The sequence below is a fragment of the Adiantum capillus-veneris genome, chromosome 27, assembly GCF_014529385.1.
Source record: "Adiantum capillus-veneris isolate H3 chromosome 27, ASM1452938v2, whole genome shotgun sequence".
Lineage (NCBI taxonomy): Eukaryota > Viridiplantae > Streptophyta > Polypodiopsida > Polypodiales > Pteridaceae > Adiantum > Adiantum capillus-veneris.
The window spans coordinates 66,334,584-66,347,045 of record NC_140957.1 but is presented as its reverse complement, the minus strand read 5'-3'; the positions used below and the strand labels follow the sequence as shown (position 1 = coordinate 66,347,045).

Genomic DNA, 12,462 nt, shown 5'->3' with positions numbered 1-12,462 from the left:
AGTAGCCCATGATTGTGCTAATTGCCTCTGTGTTGGATTTCAATAATGAAGAAATAGTCTTTTGATTTTCCTAAGATATTTTTGTTCCTTCAAAGTTCTTATTTTATTGCATTAATTAGTGGGAGTAGTAACCTGCATCAATAATTGGATCAGCATGCACTAAGGCGCATGTTTACGACATAATGTTTCGATGATTGCATTCTCTTACGTAGGGGTTCAGTTTCTTTAGGCAACTTTGTACATCTTTCCATCGTTGTTCACCACATGAAAAGTTACAAAAATAGGTGGTCTGCCCAAGTTGTCATAGGTTTTCTCTAGCTTGGATATAACGTTCTTTGTGACTCAAAATCATGGTATCCTATTTGTGAAGATTGTATTATTTTCCTATGTTTGTGCTCGATCTAAAATCTTTATCCTTTAATTTTCTATTTTTTAGCCCACCCTTTTGTAATCTAACCCATTTAGTACCAAGAACTTGTTTTTCTATTGTTATGAAGAAGAGGTTTTCTATATTATGAGTGAATAACCTTTGTCTATGTTTTAGATCCCATTGCACTACATCTTGATACCTTTTCTCTGGATAGTCGTAATCTTTCTTTTCTCACCAAAACATAGTGTTGGAAACAAAACTTCTTCAAAATGTTCATCGGTCATCACTAATCTGCACAATCAGGCTTGAAGGAAAACTCAAAAAACCACGAATTAATGATATGCGCATTATTTTCTTCATGTAAAGTAGTTCTTATTAGGTTATTCAAAGCGTGAAAGATAAGAATAGGACTTGCAACACCACTAAGATATGAGTGTTCATACTCTAGTTTATGTTTGCTTGCTATTAATATTGTTGCATTTTCATCAAGTAATCAAAGCTACATTCTTTGTATTCTCAATAGATCATCAGACCTAACATTCACAATGCTCTCTTGCAAGTTGTATTGTCCTTCATAATTTAATTCTTGTATCTACATGAATGGAATGTGAAGTGATACTAAGTGACCGTCTAAAGAAGTAAACTTTTGCATGGATCTTATTGGATTATTCCAAAATGTATATGATGAGGCATGAGTAGCTAGGAAAGGTGACACTATTTTTATAGCAAAGTATGCTCTACACGATGTATCACTAGTAAAAGAAGTAATTTCATACGTGTGTTATTATGGAGCCCCACAAACACAAATATTTACATCATTACTCAATCCTCAGACACAGGTGATCTGATCAAAGTCAAACTCACCCTCGGCCGGTATGTGTTTTCAAAATTAGAGTGGGTTCTGCAAGACGATGACTCATGGGACATTTGAGGTTTTAGAACAACACTACTACATACCACTGCTATATATACCTTCATAAGTTCAAAATAGTCTGAACTCACGAATTATAAGAGGGAATAAAGCACTCATAAAACTATAAAAGCAAGGGACACAATAAAAGAAAAGAAAAGAAAAAACAAAAACAAACTAAATCACTTTGTTCGCTACGAAACAAAACTAGATAAAACAAAACATTATCCACTTAAAAATGTTTTTAGAAAAGACATGCATAAAATAAGTTGACGCAACTTATTTGGCTTAAAACAAGTACTCAAGCTTAAGCAAAAAAGGATAAGACATCTTAAAAACTTAATCTTAGAAATCAAACTTCACACAACTTCTTTTTAAAGAAACACATTCGTAAGTCCTCAGGAATACTACTACAAACCTACGAAGAGCAAAGATTCAAACTTGACAATATGTGACCTCAACTTCGTTGCTTGTCCAAACAAGAAGATTAAGATTATCACCTTTATAATGCATAGCTTGGACAACAGCTATGACATCCCTACTCACGTCGTCAGTGCCCAAGAGTAGGTTGAGATTTGTATAGAGGTCATTCATGCTTTGAACATACTCTACAAAACCAACGAGCTAAGTTTCTATCACCCTCCGGAGGTACTGGGTATACTCGACCATGATAAGGCTAGCATTTGTCAAGCTATAGTAAAAATGCTAGAAGCGCTAGAGATCAAAAGAACAGCATAAGGTGTTGTTAAGTCAAACAATAAGTCAGCTTTTTAGCTCCCCACTTCTATTGAATTTAGTACTAATTATCTTGAGGAAGAAACATTAAAAATGAACTTACTACGATGCAAAAATAAACAAACGTTTTTCATGATTTTTAAATGAATATTCTTTTTCAACCAGTAAAGAAATAAGATGACAAGATTGAACAACAAAAGCAGATTTACTAAAACAAAGACGAGAAAATCTAAATAGTTGAGAACAAATGACACTTTACTTAGCTAAAAGAGAAATGTTCGAAGAAATGTGAGGCATACGGATGATAATTAGAGTGGCATATTTTGGTTCAAGGCGCTTATCATAGATATCTACTTCTAATCCCAAGGGAGTCTGAAAAATCTTAAGGTCTAAAAAGGCACAACAATCACTATTTGTGGTATAGTTAAGTTCACAAAAATCCTTAGGATAAATTCCTCCGCCTACAGAACTCGAATTCAAGTACATAAAAGCTTGAAAAGAAGGAATGTCACGAACAAAAACATCATCTACATAGCATCTTACATTGCATACCACTACTACTACAGTAGAACATAGGGAAAGAAGCTCAGATCAGTAAGGATGACAAAATGTTCAGCCGCCCTACAAAATGTTCTTTGGCTGAGCGAAACCGTACTTTACAAATCAAGCTAAAAAGCTGATACTGTTCGAACAAAGCAAAGATGCTTTAGGCTGTCCCTTAAAGTAAAAAAATCTCCACTGAATTTGACATCGAATTTCTCAGATTTCCACCACTGGTGCTTTATCTTTTTATACATTTTTTTGTATTCTTCTTGATGCTCAGGAAGCACTTGCCACACCAATGGTAGGCTGCGAGGGAGCTCCTTTAGCGTTGGCTTGTAAAGCTTATACCGATTCCCATCCCCCTGTTAAAAATACAGTTTTGTTGACAAGTTCTGTGTTACCTCTCTCTCTCTCTCTCTCTCTCTCTCTCTCTCTCTCACACACACACACACACACACACATATTCATGGCGAGCTGCTGATGGAGACCTGATGTCAAGCTCTTGGCAAGCAAGCTGAACCACAGGCTGCAATTGTACCCCAACCTATAATCGCACACTTGGGTTAATCAAGATGGACAGAGGCTACTTGTTGCCGAAGCAAGGCCCTTGCTTACCTTAGCAAACCAAAGGGGATTGCTGCAGAAAAGCAAGGGGGCTGCCATTCACAGCAAGCAGTAAACACCACAATAGAAAAACGTCTGAATCTGAATGTGTGGAGAGAGGACAGGATGTGTGTGTGTGTGTGTGTGTGTGTGTGTGTGTGTGTATGTGTGTGTGTGTGTGTGTGTGTGTGTGTATGTGTGTGTGTGTGTGTGTGTGTGACCATTCGCATACCTAAAGAGGTTGTGTAGGTGCGGTACGTGTACTGTACGTACCCAGCACACAGTACCTGATTGTGCTAGGTACATGCCTACATGCGTACATCTTAAAAGTAAATCATCAATATCGGTAAGAATTGGTTCCAAGCCTGCCAAATTGCCTTAAATTTTAAAGACATTGAAAGAGCCATAGACTCTCTCTCTCTCTCTCTCTCTCATATATATATATATATATATATATATATACTCATAGCTCAAGGCTGGGCCTAAAGAAATGGACCAAGCTGCTGCGCCCTAGGTGTAGGTCCCCCACAAGAGAAGGGCATCAAAATCCTCAAAACCGCAACATGGGCAAGTAGGAGGATGGCCACTATAGACTAGCCTTGTAAGTTGTAACCACTGTCAATCCCTGGTGAGCGAATAACCACTGGAAGGTGGAGATCCTATGGGCCTACCAGCCTGTCCAAGCCGCTGCCAGAATTCAGGGAGAAACTCCTGAGAAGGCCCTGCCGGCACCAATGCTCTGAGGCTGCTGGTATAGCTGGCTGTCCAGCTGTGAGAATGTGATGGCCAAGCCGGACTGTGTACTGAAAGAAGGGGGTGCCTACGACATCTGGCTCACCAGCCGGTCCAAGCCACTTCTCAGAATTCAGGGAGAAACTCATGAGAAGGCCCTGCCGGCACCAATGTTCTGAGGCTGCTGGTATAGCTGGCCGTCAAGCTGTGAGAATGTGACGGCCAAGACAGACTGTGTACTGAAAGAAGGGGGTGCCTAAGACGTCTGACTCAAAAGGGTCATGCCACACCCACTCTCCTGGATCCACTGAAGCCGCACTTAAGGGTCTGGCGTCATAACTGCTCCAAGGTCATTAGGATCCGGATCAATCAACCACTTCCAGGCAATCGCGGCCACTGCCTCGATCCTCTGAAAAGTGCACACTGACATCAGTGGGGACGCTTCTGCCACCCGTTGAAGTCTGCCCTCTGCCTTTACCTCAAAGAACAGGCAATCGCCATCCTTTGTGCAATCTCTAGCTGCAATCAGGATCTCCAACTACATCAATGTACCCATCCACCTCAAAGCCTGGGGCTCAAAAGGAGTCTGCCATTCCTCTACGACTCTATGAGAGCGTCCTGGATGACAGATGTGCTCCCTCATGGCTAGCCCTCCTCCAGCCTGTAGCTGTATCTCCTCAAGCAAGCTGCAAGAAGTCCGCCACTCTCCAAAGCTCCACGCGGGGCCAGCCGCCAAGGGCCCCAAGCAAGGCAAGAGCAAGAGCTGAGCATGTGCCCCTACTCTGTGCACATCGCGGGGTTCCAGACTAAAGGCTGGCAATACTGCTCCTCAAAACAGGTCGGAGGTTGCTGCGAAAGGCCTGGATGAAGGAGCTCCCAAGCACGAACAACACTCATTGGAAATCTATCCTCCCAACCTCTGCTCAGGCCTGTCCGCCTCATCTCTGTAAAGATCTATCTGACCCCCGGGGCCCAAGTGCCACCTGTCAAGGGAGCTCGAGCCTGAATGCGTTGAAAAAGGAGCTCCTCAAGACTCAACCCCGGGAAGAAGCCCACGAACTACGAGCTTCCCCAACAAAGCTCTACTATGATCGGAGGGATCGCTGATGCCCAAGCCACCACGAGCCAAAGGAAGAGTGATGACTAGCTAGGCCACCTTGGCTTGAGCGGACTGGCCATCCCACCCTGACCACACAAAGTTCCGGATCAGTGAAACCAGCCTGTTGGGTGATAGAAACCTTTTTACACTTTATCAAGCACGTCCACAGAGATTTGAGAGGAAAAGATCATGAAGGGAGAGAAGACATGCGATACGGATGGGCCCCAAACCAACACCCCTTGCAGTAATTCTTTACTTCTTTAGTAAACTTCCAGCTCCCGAGTGCTAGGCTCGGTTACACGCTTCTTCCCAAACACATGAACTTCACAATAGAACCAGTTGTCGGTGGACTTTCGGCCCTACTTCCAAAACAATCCCCACAGCATAGTCAAAGGACTTATTAGCCACTCCCACCCTTCATACATCGCGCATCGGGCGCGTTCCCATCTTCACCGCTCATGTCTTACAGGGCATAAGCCAAAAAGATCACTTGCAAGAGAAGGATCCAAGATTTCTTTCGAGTCACTCTTTTTCTCAAAAGCAGTGCCATGAAGATGTTGATGTCTATAGCTACCAAGCCGCACACTTCCAAGGACTTGGCAAGCTTTCAAGAAAATTTTTGCCCGAAGTTATATGGTTTCTGACATCTTCCTTCGGAGTGCAACTTCTGGCATAGTGGGGTATCCTGAAATGCTTGCCGTGGAAACCCTAGCAGATTATAACTTGAAATTTCTCGACATCTCTCAGTAAATGTCTCTTCACGAGTTGATGACCTTGGAGGTCAAGTGTCATTGTTGTTTTGGGACTAACATCGTCTGTCCAACAGCTGATGGATCATGCTGTGCTCGGCTACGACCTTATATAAGGAATCTAACCCTAATTTTTGGTGCAGGTTTTAGGATGGAAAGGCAATCGACTTTTCAAGCTCGGCTAATGTCGAGATTGCTTTTTAAGTTTGAGTTTTGTTTGAACTTGTTTGGTGATCTTGTTTAAAATTGTTTCAAATGGATGGTATCTGTTTTGAACCTGTCTTGGTGCCGATTTGAATTGTTTGACTTTGGTTTTGATACTGGTTTTAATGATTGGTGATTTTACTCCCGGGTGGAGAAGTGAGAAATACTGTTTTGGTATTGTTTGAACCTCGGAACGACGCAGGACGATGCCTGGGGAGCGTTTCATTGTATGTTTAAAAACCTCGGTACGACACAGGCCGATGCCTAGGGAGCGTTTCCTTGTATGCTAGAAAACCTCCGAACGACGAAGGCCGATGCCTGGGGAGCGTTTGGTTGTATGCTTGTAAAATAATTGTTGGTGACTCTCGGCCCGGACCTAGATTGTTATACGGGAGGAGTGTTAAGAAGTCTGAGCAGTGGTTACTTTCAGAACCTCCAAACGACGCAGACTGCGGTATAGGTGGCGTTTGGTTGTAAAAGGCCTCTATATCTCCCGGCTCGGACCTTTTTAGGTTATGCGGAGGAGTGATGAGAGAGTCGTTATATATCTCCCGGCCCAGACCTTGTTAGGTTATGCGAGAGGAGTGCTCATTGACGGCTTTATGTTTCTATGTCTTGTAACATGCATATGTGAGCATTTGTGTTGCATTGTGATGTGCCAACCACTGAATATTCCTAATAAGATGAGATTGCCTGGGTATGTAATTTTAGTGCATCAAGACACCCACGGAAGATCAGTGCGGTCTAGGTGTGATGGCTAATTTTACTACGCCAGAATATCAAGAGTTCCGATCTGGACCAAAAGAGAAGCCAACTCCTTGATCAAAAGAGCATAAAGGAGAAGCTAACTCCTTAACAAATAGAGCAAACTGATTGTCCCTCGGAATGACGCTCACAAATTTTTGAGCTAACTTGAGTTGTTTTTCAGATATGCTATAATCGCGGACGATTACTCTCTTTCAAGAAGGGGAGATGTCACAAATTTCTGACATGTCAAAGCCATGAAGAATGGAGCAAACTTACAGATGCCGGCGGAGGGGCCTAAACCCTAAGAAGAACAAGTAACAGAAGAAGAAGTCCTACCAACTTATGGGGACCCCATTCGATGGGGCCCCAAGTGACATAAGGAATTAAACTAAAGCAGGACCTGCGTAGAGTTGATGACGTGGCAGTTTCTGAAAATTACGTTGACAGTGCTGACGTGGTAGGCTGTACGGATTTCCGCGTTTTGTGCTGATTGTTGACGTGGCAATTGTACGGATTTTCGTAAATTACACTGACAGCTTTTTGGCATTGCTTTTAGACCAGAAGCTTTTGAGTTTGAAGGCTTTTCATGTAAAACTGCTTTTGGGGCCTAGGGCCTTTAAATATGAGGCTAGGGCTCATTTTCTAGCATGCTTCCGGGAGAAACTGCACAGTATGGAGTACCGGCTTGTACTGTGTTGATGCAATATAAAGAAATAAAGAAAGGGGTGCCAAGGTTTGGGGCCAATACTCTCTAGGTGAAATTCCACCACTCCATGTCACGTGTCGTATCTCTCTCTCTCTCAGTTCAGTTGTTATTGAAGTGCTAAAAGTCTGTTCAATCCGTTCTTTTCTATTGGCACGTGGTGCCCATCTAGTGACACTACCCCCCTCTTGAGTACCAAGTACTGCTCCAAATCCGTGCTTGGGTGAACCTGTAGGACCCTTTACCACAGTGGGAGCCAATTGGAAGGCTTTAAGATAAAGTTGTTGTCACAAACTGATGACGTGTCAAAGCCTAAAGAATGGAGCCAACTTACAAATGCCGGCCGAGAGGCCTAAACCCTAAGAATAACAAGCAGCAGCAGAAGAAGAAGTCCTACCAACTTATGGGGACCCCGTCCGATCGGGCCCAGTGACATAAAGGGATCAAAATAAAAGCAGGACTCACACACACACTCACGCAAAGCTGATGATGTGGCAGCTGTACTGAAGTTCCGAAAATTACGGTGGCTGATGACGTGGCAACCTGTACGGATTTCCGCGTTTTGCGCTGACTGATGACGTAGCAGGCTGTACGGATTTCCATGATTTACAATGGCAACTTTTTGGCTTTGCTTTTGGACCATATGCTTCTGAGTTTGAAGGCTTTTTACTGTAAACTACTTTTGGGGCCTAGGGCCTTTAAATATGAGGTTAGGGCTCATTCTCTGGCGTGCTTCCTGGCGAAGGTGCAGAGTCTCGAGTACCGGCTTGTACTGTGTTGATGCAATATAAAGAAATACCGAAAAGGGCGCCAAGATTTGGGGCCAATACTCTCTGGGGTGGAATTACGCCACTCCGTGTCGCGTGTCGTCTCTCTCTCTCTCAGTTCTATTGTTAATGAAGTGCTAAAAGTCTGTTCAATCTGTTCTTTTCTATTGGCACGTGGTGCCCGTCTTGTAATAGTGGTATCAGAGCATCAGGCGTGTGCTTTTCTGAAAGCATACCGGTCTGCTACAAAAGAGCAGACAGAGCTATTGGAAATTTATTCGAGGTATCTTCGCCCTCCAACCCAAACTTATTAGCGACTCCCACCCTTACTTCATCGCGCATCGGGCGCGCTCCCGTCTTCATTGCTGTGTCTTACATGGCATAAGCCATAAAGAACCCACCAAGACCTTGAATTCATGGATTCAACAGAATATTTGCAGTTTCTGCTCAACGAGTTTCACGACATTCTTTCGCGGCATCCTGAGCAGAATCTTCTGACGCTGCAAAGTTTCCAACAATTTTTGAGCTACATGTTACCCCCTTTGATGCTCCAGGTAGTACCTCCTCCTTCGGCACCAGAAAGTACGAGAGCTTCCAACCGGCAACCTTCTCAGCCGTTTGTTCCGATCGAGGGAGTCTTCAGGAATATGGTGCAACCATTTGACCCTAATCCAGTGCAACCGCCTTTGCCACCTCCATTGCCCCCACCTCTACCAGCACCGCCCCCAGGCTACAATGGTTGGAGCCCATATGGGTACCCTTATTATCCATACCCCGGATATGCGCCTAACCAACCGAAAGATTCAAAGATGGTGGCACGACAATCAAATTTTTCACCTTTTCCAGAGAGAGAGATCGCAAGAAAGCATTGCAGTTCTTACAGCAATTCGACAACATCTATGCTTTGGGGAACTATACAGAAGAATCCAAGATTTCTCGAGCAGCGGGATTTCTTAGAGATAATGCTATGCAATGGTGGAGTTCAATCGCGACACAACAGCATGCTCCAAGGACCTGGCAAGCTTTCAAGACAGTTTTTGCACGTAGTTACATGACTTCGATCTTTGAAGTTCGGATTTTGGCAGAGTGGGGCAACTTGAAAATGCTTGCCACCGAAACCATGGACGACTACAACCAAAGGTTTATCGACATGTACCTTCCGGTGTCCTTCTTTAAGTTCATTCCCTTGAAGGACCAGTGCGAGCGCTACACCATTGGACTACCATCACCATTGCAGGAATATTGTCTCTCCAAGCAAGTCTCTACCATGCAGGAGCTTATGGACCATGCCACGGTCGGCTACAAGCTCAAAAACCAACCTCAACGGCCTCGTCTGACACAACGTCAACAAGACGCCTTGTTACAAGAAGGCCGATGCTTCGAATGTTTCCAAACAGGGCATACGTTCAATACATGTCCTGAGCGAGCCTCGACGTCTTCAGTGCAACCTTTTGCTCCCATGACAGACAGATCCCAAGGGCCACCTCCGGCCAAGAAGGCTAGACCTGCTGTTGGACTAGCACTCGATATTTATGGAATACACCTCGAGAGTTTTAATGAATTATGCAAAGCTTATGGAAAAGTCAACGGCTTGAAAGCCCTTATTTTCTTTGACCCCGGAGCTATGAAGAACTTCATCCATCCAAAATTGTTAAAGCAGATGCACTTTGATTATGATGCAGAGGATGGAGAAATTGCAGCTGAGCTAGCCACGGGGCAAACTCAGAAAGTGGTACCGCACTTCCAATGACTATACAAGATTATCATGGAAAAGCCGATTTCCACACTATGAGGTTGGGCAATTGTGACGTTTTCTTGGGCATGCCCTGGCACGACAAGAATGATGCAACACTCCAGGTCTGGAACCGAACCATCACCGTAATGCAGAAGGGCAAGCCCATTGTCCTCAATGTTCGGTTGTCCGAACAAAACCCTCAATGACCTCTCTACTTGTTTTCTAGTTAGATACTTTTGAACATTGTTTGAGAAAGTATTGTTTGAAATGGATGCTATCTGTTTTAAACCTGCCTTGGTGCCGATTTGAATTGTTTGACTCTGGTTTTATAACTAGTTTCAATAATTGGTGATTTTACTCCCGGGTGGAGAAGTGAAAAATACTGTTTTGATATTGTTTGAACCTCGGAACGACGCAGGCCGATGCCTGGGGAGCGTTCTGTTGTATGCTAGAAAACCACCGAACGACAGAGGCCGATGTCTAGAAAGCATTTGGTTCTATGCTTGAACCTCGAAGCGACACAGACTACGGCTGGGGAGCGTGCGATTGTACAGTCCTCTGAGCTCATGGCGCGGACCTTTTTAGGTTATTTGCGGGGGGAGTGACGAGGTAGTCGTTGAGTAGCTTCATACCGCAGATTGTGTCTTGTAACATGCATATGTAAGCATTTGTGTTGCATTGTGATGTGCCTAACCTGAATATTCCTAATTGGATGAGATTGCCTGGGTATGTAATTTTAGTGCATCAAGACACCCGTGGAAGATCAGTACAGTCTAGGTGTGATGGCTAATTTTACTACGCGAGAATATCAAGAGTTCCGGTCTGGACGAACGGAGAAGCTAACTCCTAGATCAAAAGAGCCAAAAGAAGATCGTAACTCCTTGATCAAAAGAGCCGAAAGGAGAAGCTAACTCCTTAACAAAAGAGCAAACTGATTGTCCCTCGGAATGACCCTCAGAAATTTTTAAGCTAACTTGAGTTGTTTTGCAGATATGTTGTAATCGCGGACGATTACTCTCTTTCAAGAAGGGGAGATGTCACAAATTGCTGACGTGTAAAAGCGTAAAGAATGGAGCCAACTTACAGATGCCGGCCAAGGGGCCTAAACCCTAAGAATAACAAGTAGCAGAAGAAGAAGAAGTCCTACTAACTTATGGGGACCCCGTCCGATGGGGTCCCAGTGACATAGAGGGATTAAAATAAAATCAGGACACACACACGCGCGCAAAGCTGATGACATGGAGGTTGTACGGAAGTTCCAAAAATTACACTGGCTAATGATGTGGCAGGCTGTATGGATTTCCGCGTTTTGCGTTGGCTGATGACGTGGCAGGCTCTATGGATTTCCATGATTTACGCTGGCAGCTTTTTGGCTTTGCTTTTGGACCAGATGCTTTTGAGTTTGAAGGCTTTTTACTGTAAACTGCTTTTGGGGCCTAGGGCCTTTATATATGAGGTTAGGGCTCATTCTTTCGCATGCTTCCTGGCGAAGGTGCAAAGTCTCGAGTACCGGCTTGTACTGTGTTGATGCAATATAAAGAAATACCGAAAGGGGCGCCAAGATTTGGGGCCAATACTCTCTGGGGTGGAATTCCACCACTCCGTGTCGTGTGTTGTCTCTCTCTCTCTCTCTTAGTTCAGTTGTTAATGAAGTGCTAAAAGTCTATTCAATCTGTTCTTTTCTATTGGCACATGGTGCCCGCCTTGTGACAGTTGCAACACCTAAGGAGTATTTGTCAGTTCCTCCTGCTCCATCCACATCGCATCCATAGGTGAGTAATTTTGAAACTTCACCAGTTCCTCCTCGTCCATCCACTTTGCATCCATAGGCAAGTAATTCTGAGACTTTACCTCTGACCTTTCTTTCCAAATGCGTTAAGATTTGCTCGGGAACTAGAACCTCACCCAGTTCTTCCACCTCTGGTTGGTTCTCCCAAGGCAAATCCTCAAGAATTTCCCTTCTAAAGGGTTTCAAGAGACTCACATGAAACGCATTATGTAGTTTCCAATGGTCAGGTAGCTTAAGCCGAAAGCTACATCAAAAGAGACTCGTCATACAGGGATCTCTGTCACTAACTATGGATTGTCACTAACTAAAGTCGTCCCCATGTTCTGCATGAACAACTTCACCATATGATCAGCATTAATCTTTTACCGTACAGGAACAAAGTGTGCTTGTTTATTGAATCTGTCAATGACTGTCCAAATGCAATCGTTGTCCATAACTATGCTTTGTCACGGTTTGTCAGGTACAGGCAATGGCTGCAACAAGCGAGGAGCCTTTTGACGGTCATACTTCACCTTTTGACAGATAATACAATTCCAAACATAATCTGTCACATCACGTCTAAGGTTGCAAAATTAGGCTTTCATAAGCTACAACTCTGTCATCCTGCATCAGTACTGCTCCCAGGCCATTCTTACCACATGCATCTGCTTGCACATGAAAAGCTTTACGTAAATCCGGTAAAATCAGCACCGGATCCGATGTGAGCTTCTGTTTGAGCATTCAAAAAGTTTGGTCTTCTTTTTCTGTCCATTGGAAGACTTTACCCTTCTTCTACA

General features: G+C 43.9%; 1 protein-coding gene across 1 annotated transcript in view; it reads right to left on the bottom strand.

Moving 5' to 3' along the window:
• Positions 1-2,523: 2,523 nt before the first annotated feature.
• LOC147422128 (uncharacterized) overlaps positions 2,524-12,462 on the bottom strand; it is a gene marked incomplete at its 5' end in the record, with an annotated part of 80,308 nt that continues 70,369 nt past the window's right edge. The window contains one exon of the mRNA XM_086503231.1: positions 2,524-2,920. The remainder of the gene's footprint in view (positions 2,921-12,462) is intronic.